Below are 9,253 nucleotides of genomic sequence, written 5' to 3'. Positions count from 1 at the left end.
TTCTCAACCCACAAAGGCAGAAAATGTGCCAATTTACACTGGAAGAAGTTCATCAGGGGACACTAATTTCACTGAAGAAATCACAGGACTAGTTTATAAATGAATATTTAGGGGGAAAAAAGTAAAAAAAAAATTAAGACGTGTCTAGGGAATAAGGTACAAGACTGATACAAGATTATATGTGGGATAGGGAGTAGGAAGTGAAAGTGAGTAGTTAGAATGCTATTATGAGCATAATGTTTATATATACACATATATTTATGTGTATATAGAAATATATATGAAGATATATAGATACATGTCTATATATACAAAAATACACATATGCCCATACACATAATACATATGTACACATATATATTTAAATATATATAATTATATATATATATATATATACATACCTGTTACTTCCATTTTTTACTTAGACCCCCCCATAATTTTTTACATTACAATATAGCCCCCTGTTTTATAATTGATATTTGGGGATAGATATCTTTTGAATGTTGCTCATAAATTAATCCAAGAATGGCTAAGTCTACAATTTGTCATTTCTAATTAGTTGTCTTAATCAGAAATTTACATCAAGTATTTCAGACTAGATTCATCCTGTTTCTGTTTCTTTTTATTGAAAAAAAACCTTTCTCCACTCTTCCCCACTTCCATATGCCTGAAAGAGGAATAAAAGCCAATGACATGCCAGATTATTTTTGCAAATCTTGATCATCCAGCACTTTTAAAACAAATCAATAATTAATAAATCAAATGAAATATTTATTTACTACAATCACATACTTCATCTTCATCTTGTGGGTATATTGCTATTCAAAGGTTGTGACCAATAACTTCTATGTCAATTCAGTTTCATGAGCTCTTTGCTTTTGTGTCTTTAATAATATCACGTTTGGATTTATTTGGTTGTGAAGTGTGAGTCTGAACACTTGGGAATCTTTGGAGAGACTTGTTTTTTGTGTAGTGATGTAATGACTGTCAGTAGTGTGCAGTTTGACTTTTGATGATAATTAATAATTATGGTCTCATCTAGCACTTCTCTTTTTCAAAGACCTTTACCGACATTAACACTTCTGACCTTTTTAATTACATGGATTACAGCTAGAAATAGATGGTTATTAATGTTCATTCAGACCTGGGAATTTGAAATAATGTTTGGTTTCTCAATAGTCTTTTGCAATTTTATATTTTCTCCATTGAATATGACTTTAAAGGGTGGCACTGCGATCAGTAATTTTACTTGTTTGTCAAAAATCTTTTCATCTGTAGAGAACACCTGCCTAATAGTGTGTGTCCTCCACTCCTTAGTATCCTAATCCTGTTTAACCCTCCCATATCATGATAATTATAGATATGAGATTGTCCATAATTCACACATACATAGCTTGATATTTATACCAAGGATAATTTGACAACATCTATCTCTCCCTAAAATCTAAGATAATAGTTCCCCCTCTACAGTGAATATAAGTTGCTTGAGGGGAGAGACTGGTATATTTTGGACTTTAAGTCCCCAATACTGGAACAGTTTTTACACACAATAAAGCAATTAATGAACATTTGTTTGAATTTATCTGAACTTCCACATTTGTTATTAGAATCAATTTACAAATGTTGGAGCCAGAATAAATATTTTATGGTATTTAGGGGTTGATTCTAAGAATTATAATATAGTGTTAAAGATATTTTAAAAACTGAGTTTTAAAATGAATTAGCCCCATTTGTTCATTCCAAAAGAAGGTAAAGAAATCACAAAGTATATAGATGTTTCCATTGACTCATTGAGGAAGTGAGGAAAAACAAAATTGTATAATTTTAACCTGTCTCTAGGGGAGTAAAAAGACACATATGGGAAAGCAATGAGTGATTAATAATGTGACTACTATAATTAATAAATTAAGTTATTATTTGCAAAGTCAAAATAATGATTAGAGAATGTTTTAAAATCTCTCCTTTAATGGTTCCTTTCCCTCTCACACTAGACATGGCTAGGTCTCTCCTTTCATCACGCGCACACACACACACACACACACACACACACACACACACACACACACACACAAATAATACCTTAACCCTATTTACTTGCAAAATTATTTGCCTCTTTTATTGCCTCCCCCTCTCATCCTCTGTGATCTGTCCAAGTCAGACTATCTGTTCATCTTCATTTGTCACAATCCATTTCCCATCTCCATGATGACACAAGTTATCCTCCACCTCTGAAATGTACTCCCTCCTCACTTCCACCATTTATAATCCTCATATTCCTTTCAATCTCATCTCCTCTGTGAAATCTTATTTGAGTCCCTCAGCAATTACCACCTCCCTTGTACCAGTGTCCTGTATTTAATCGTATAGATTTCATATTGGCCTTTATATTTATATATATTGTGTCCCCTAATAGGATGTAAATTACTTGTGTGTAAGTATGGTTTCATTTTTGACACCTTATTCTTAGCCTTTAAGAGAGTGTCTAATGAGTAATACCTGCTATTGCTAAGTGCTTGTGATTGAAGTCTTCATTTTCAAACACCTGTAAAGTCATTTTTACTCATTACTATCCACTATTTAATGATATCCCTTGAAATTAGGCCACTCTACAGAAATAGTTTTCTTCATGTTCAGCAGGGAACTCCTAATTCCCAAAGTCTTTTATATTTTCTCAGTCTTTCTATGCCATTCTCTTCCCTTACCTGGTTTAACATGGTTTATCATGGTTTACATGTGAAATCTTTGTTTAGTTCATTTCATTCTCCCACTTCTAATTGTAGAAATTCGATAAACATCTACAAATATCAGTCTTCTACATTTATTTTGAGAATCTCATAACCTTCCAAACCCATAACTTACATATAATAAACATATATATACACATTGCGTGACATAGTGCCTTACCCATAGTGGGCCCTTAATTATTCTTGTCTTTCTCTAATCCATGTTTCACACAGCAGCCCCAAAATGTATTTGTTTTTGGTATATTGTTATTCAAAGATATTTTACCATCAAAATAAAATGTTAAATCTTGCATTTAAATTTTTTCTTGATTTTACCCAAACTTCTTTTTAGTCATGGTGATATAATGAGGAAAAAAACAAACAAACTGAGCAAGGACGTAGGAAGACTACAGTTTATATTTTGTTGTCATTGTTTTTAATATTTTGGATTCTTTCCAATTAGATGAAAAATAAATTTTCAACATCCTTAAATAAATGCAACTAAATCTAAAACTCAAACCAACCAAAAGATAATAGAAGATCATAATCCAGACTTTGTTGTGTAACCCAGGGGAAAAACATCTGAAGACATTTTAAAAAACAAACTATCCAAAATATCCAAAACTATTTCAAACTAAATCAAAACTAATCAACTAAATCAAAATTATATTCAAAAATTAAGGCATCTATATTTTAAAAAATGACAATACAAGTAGAGGAAGAGGTTGAGGGGCATGAGAAAGGAAAGTTAATAGGAAGAAGTTAAACCCTCCCTCCCCTGCACCTTGGATGCTTGCTTTTTTATCAAAACTGGGCCTTAATCATTAGGTAGCATAGTGGACAGAGCACTGGCCTTGGAGTCAGACAGGATACTCACTAGCTGTGTGACCCTTGGCAAGTCACTTAACCTTGATTGTCTCACATCTGGGGCTGTCTCCAGTCATCCTGATTCATATCTGGCCACAGGACCAGATGATTCCAGAGGAGAAAGTGAGGCTGGTGACTTAGCACAGCCTCCCCTCACTCAAATGCAATTCAGGTACTTGTCATGGTATCACTTCCCTGATGTCATGGTCCTCTTGGAGAACAAAGGGCAAACATGATTATTACATGAGGCAATGGCTTAGGGGAATCTTATCTAGGCTAAGTGCTAAAGCTGAGTGTGGGGAGTAGAAAGGGATCTGTCCCTGAAATTCCCTATCCCCAGAAGAAAAATAAATATAACAGAAGGGATAGTGAGAGAAGGAAAATTCCCTATCCCCAGATCTATGTGGGGATGAGTGCAAGGGAAAAAAAGTCTAGAGAATAAGGAAGAAATTAACAGATCTCAGAAAGTCTTGTGGAGATTCAATTTCCATGGACCCAGGTTAAAAATTATCCTAATTACAAAGGACCAACATCATATTTCTTTGAAAACATATGGAGGGGCGGCTAGGTGGCGTAGTGGATAAAGCACCGGCCCTCGAGTCAGGAGTACCTCCTTTCAAATCCGGTCTCAGAAACTTAACAATTACCTAGCTGTGTGGCCTTGGCAAGCCACTTAACCCCATTTGCCTTGCAAAAACGTAAAAAAAAATATGAAAAATCAATTTAGGGACATTCAGTCTCTCTGTTCCAAGAGATAATGAGGGACTTAATTTTTATTTCCTCCAGTAGCTAGCTGGAAGAAAGTTAATAGTCATTACAAAGGCTTTTCTGAGATATCTCTCTAAGCTGGCCTCCACCCTCCCTCACAAAATGCTCTTTGTTTCTATATTATTGGCATATTTTATCTTTGGAAATAAGTCCTGAAGAGAGGGAGGGGTCAAGTTTGGATTGGGGGGTATAGAGGAAGGGAGTCTAGACTCTAGCCTCAGAGTTGTTTGGAAAGAAAGAAGGAGCTCTTGGACAATAGGAAAGAGACAAGTTGGTCCTGACCCTCACATCAGGACATACTCCTCCCCAAGCCCTACCTCTCAGGCTTAATATATGAGATTCTGTACAAGGAGTTGTCTCTGAGAAGTGGGTGGTTTCTGCAGGGAAGGAGGGATGTCTTAGGAGGGGGAAATGGGGAAATTCATGCCCTGATCTTGGTGTGGAAGATGATGGAAGAAGTTGACCCAGCCCTGATTCCAAGCTGGGGACTTAAGTAATTCACAGTCTTCCCCTAGGGAAGAAAGGGATACTGTAATTCTGTAAACATGGCAGGACTGAAAGTTGGGAGGAAGGGGCCCTTCTAAAACAGAGAATGCTAAATACCAATGATGATTACCAAACATCTCCTTCCCACTAAGGTGAGTCCAAGGTGAAGAGAGGAGCTGCTAAACCTTGTTGCTAGGAAAGAAAGAATTACTTCTGTAAAACTAAGTTGGAAACACACGTCTCTGGCCTTAAAAAAGCTTTGACTCCAAAATGGGGGTTAGAATTCAGAGAACAGTACCAAGTACCTCTGATCTGGATCTTTCCAAATCTGTTCCACCAGCTTGGGGCGTGTTTGAATGCTTGAGGGGAGAAGCAGGGGAAGAGGAGACAATGTTCATCTTTTGTTAATCCCTAATTTCCTATAGGGAATTTGTGTCTAACTAGGAGCCACAGTGAGAAAACTATCCCAAATGTTTGAGGGAAACAGCTATCTCCTTCCTTTTCCGAGATTCCTGCACTCCTCTACAGGCTCATAAGACTGCTACCAGAGACCTCTGGCTTCCATGTATGTCTTTCCTCCTTCTCCAATTCAGGTCTTTGTTTCTTAGTCTTGGAAAGGGAAAAGCAAGGACAACACCAAACTTGGCTAAATTCCTGAAGATTTTACTTCAGGAGTTTTCATATGCTTGATTTCACCAGGATTCTCTAAGAATAATATCCCTAGATGGCCCTCACTTCTAAAGGGTTAGGCTCTGTTATAGAGGACATGTCCTTTGGCTAGCCTCCCTCTCCTTAACTGGATGAATAGAGATTCCCCTCTCTAAGGACAAAAGCACTGGTGAATGGTATTCCTACATAGACCCTAGTAGTTCATCTCTGGTTATTGGGTACAAATTACAGTGTCTTCATTTAACCCCTACCTCTCCAACTATTCCACCTGGAGAAGAACAAATTTAGGGTAAGGGCAAAGAAGGAGATTGAGCAAAGGGAGGAACAGGGTTGCAGGGGGATCAAAGGCCAGAGAAGAACTGCTCAAAATTTTGACAGGATGAGTTGCTTGACTCCTTGTCCACCAGAGCCACTGGATTTGTAGATAGGCTGCTTCTGTTGTTTTATGATATCATTAGATTCTTTCTTTTGATGGGACCTCTCTCATCTAGGCAGACACAATAACATACACCTTCTGACTTACTAAGTTCAGGGATGCTATGAAATCATGGAAACACTGGGGTTGGTGCTGTCAGTATAGATCAGAAAATACACAGGGACACCTGTCATCATGATAGTCATGCTGATACATAATGCCATGGGCTCTGACCACAGACGAAGTGGTAGGAAGGCCCTACTTTCTGCAGGTAGATGACAAGGAACAGCAAGTTGATCTTGATTTGATAGTTGATATTAAATTATTTCCAACATAGAACAATTTGCCCAGCAATTGTAACACCATAGAGTAAGTAATTGTTGAAGCCTACATAGTTGATAAGCCTATATATGCTACTAGTCACAAGTATCAGTAGGGTTGGGATTCATGTGAAGAGGAGAATGAATCACAGTATGCTTTATTTGGATCATTGCCAGCAGTTAGTCCTGGATTCTAACAAAGAATAGTCTGGAGGATGTAAAGAGATCCATTGACTCCACAGACAACATTGGAGGTCAGCAGTTTCTGGAGTGGGGTGGGGGCATTGAAGTAATACAAACCATGTTAGCAAAGACATAGACAAATGTGACCAGTGGAATGGAAATGAAAATAGCTTGAGAAAGGTTCTTGTAAAGATCAACTATTTTCTGTTACATAATTAAGGAAGTTCTAGCCACCATAGGCAAAGGAGCCCTGAAGGAAAGTCAGTGCAATGAGACTGATATTCGAGTTTTGGAAATTATCAAATGAGTTTGGGGGCTTTAGCCAGAAGTACTGTCCTTTGTAGATCTGCACAATCTCCATGTCAATAATCAGATCCAGGGCCAAGAGCTTCCCAGCTATGAAATTTTTCATTAAACACTTTCTCAGTTTACCCATGGGAGAAGCAAGAAATAAAATCTAGCCAGGAGTCAAAGACCAGTCTCTGAACGAAAACAGGTGAGAAAGAGTGGCTGTAGCACAAAACTGGAGAAGGTGAGAGCAATGAAGTCCTGCGTAGATTACTAGCACAATGATCCATAGACTTAGGAACCCAACCAGGCCTCCAAATATGTCCTTGACATAAGAATAGTCACCTCCAGATTTAGAGATAGAAACTTCAACTTCAGTGTAACACAATGAACCCATAGCTGTGATGAGCCGTCACAATCCATATGATCAAAACAAAACCCACAGAGCCAGCATTGTCCCAAACATTCTTTGGTGAGACAAAAATTTCTGAGCCAATGATGACTTGTATAATGATGCTACAATTAATGACCAGTTCAATGTCTTTCTTCAGGGCTACTCTACCCCCTCCAAAACCAGTATCTGGATAAGGATCAGACTCACTGCTACCTGTGGGTCTCTTTTCAGCATTGTTTTGGTGCCTGACTTTTTCTTCCAATTTTCAGATTTTTCCCAAAGTTCAGTAAATGAGGATTTATATGCTATTCTCTTTTCTCCTGGCTCCTGATTTGCTTTATTTCCTACCTCCTATTTATTTTAGAGTTTAGAGTTCTCCATCTCTTTTCTTAGCCATAGGGAAAGTAACATCTTTATCTATGAAAGACCTTAACCTCTCAACATTCATTTTTTGAAAGATTTTGAGTTCTAATTTTTTTCTCTATCTTCCTCTCCTACAAGTTATACACATGTAATATTGCAAAACATTTTCTGCATAAGTCATGTTATGCAAGGAAAAAAACTTAAAGAAATATTTTTTTTTCTGAATGATAATAGCATTTTCCATCATGAGTCATTTGAAATTGACAGGAAGACATCAGTTCACAGTGTACCTTAGACACTATGATTTTGGACAAGTAACCTAACTTCATTATCCCTTAGTGTCCTTATCAGATAAATAAGAGAGTTAAACTCATTCCATTCTAAAGTCCCTTCTGACTCTAAATCTCTGATCCCATGATACCTTTATTGTTTAAATACATAATAAATAATAGCATATATTATAATAATGCATAATAATATTGTTTTCATATAATTTCTACTCATTACCTCTATGTCCTTTGAAAACTAATATACTAGTAATTCCCTAACCTCAATCTTTTTCCGGTTCTTTATATTTAAGTACACTGACCTGCTGATCTGGAACAAATTTACTACAAATTTCCACTGATTAAAAACTTATTCTGTCAAAGGCTAGTTGATTGTCATTTACTGAACACTGCTCAATTTCCCTTCTCTTACTGTTAAATCTCTCTTAATATTTTCCCATAATGCATTCTAACTTGTTGCTTTTATTTTGACCTCCTTGATTATAAACTCCTAGGAGTCAGAGACTTGGTGGTCCCTTTATCTCCAAATTTCCCACAGTGTGTAACAATGTGTTCTATGCTACACAAGAATTTAACAATGATTATAGAATTGCATTTTGCTGATGTTTCCTTAGAAAACTACTATTGAAAGTCTTTCCTCAGGGCAGCTAGGTGGCACAGTAGATAGAACACCAGCCATGGAGTCAGGAGTACCTGAGTTCAAATCTGGCCTCAGACACTTAATTGCCTAGCTGTGTGGCCTTGGGCAAGCCACTTAACCCCATTGCCCTACAAAAAAACTAAAAAAAAAAAAAAAGTCTTTCATCTTACCAGTCTCAACACTTCTTCAACACCTCTGATGTGGACTAACCTTTGTGAGCTAAACATAGAATATTATTTATTTAGCTTTATTTAAACCTAATTAAAAAGAAATTATACTAGACTAGAATGAATTTGAAGAAAATGTTAGTTGTTCCATATTTTCCATGCAAAAAATCTATTTGAATCTAATTATGTATAAGCTAAGAAGAGCATCTGAATTGGTTCTCATATTTTAAAACAGATTTTTAAAAAAATCAAATCAGCAATCTTTTTTCCTTCTTAAAAATGATGATTAGTAGACTAAAGGTAGAAACACATATTTTTCTATATCAGTCTAAGCTGTTGTATCCTTTCCCACTATTTTTTGGTTAAAAATCAAAAGGACAAAGCAGATTTGTATGCATCATCTAAACTGCAAGTGTATGAGTAATTATGACTGTTTCTCTAATAACTCCATATTTGTATAGGATTTTAGCCCTTTTCAAAATGTGACATACTTGATACCTGAATCCTTATAACAATCCAGTGAAGCAAATAGGTCAGCTATGCATCTCATAAGATGTATAGAGATGTATTAGTGAGAGAGATCTGAGTTTTCATCTAGTTCAAGCTTTTTATTTTATAGTTAAGGAAACTGAACCACAGAGAGGAAAATAATCTTGTTTAAAGTTAGACAAGTGGACAAAATC

The 9,253-nt window shown here is 36.3% G+C and overlaps 1 pseudogene; it reads right to left on the bottom strand.

Annotated features, from left to right (window-relative positions):
* Positions 1–5,876: 5,876 nt before the first annotated feature.
* On the bottom strand, positions 5,877–7,378 carry LOC141519238 (large neutral amino acids transporter small subunit 2-like; annotated as a pseudogene).
* Between the last annotated feature and the right edge of the window lie 1,875 nt (positions 7,379–9,253).

The sequence above is a fragment of the Macrotis lagotis genome, chromosome 3 (genome assembly GCF_037893015.1).
Source record: "Macrotis lagotis isolate mMagLag1 chromosome 3, bilby.v1.9.chrom.fasta, whole genome shotgun sequence".
In the NCBI taxonomy this organism is placed as follows: Eukaryota; Metazoa; Chordata; class Mammalia; order Peramelemorphia; family Peramelidae; genus Macrotis; species Macrotis lagotis.
Note: the sequence above shows the minus strand (reverse complement) of the source record. Positions and strands in the feature narration are given on the sequence as shown.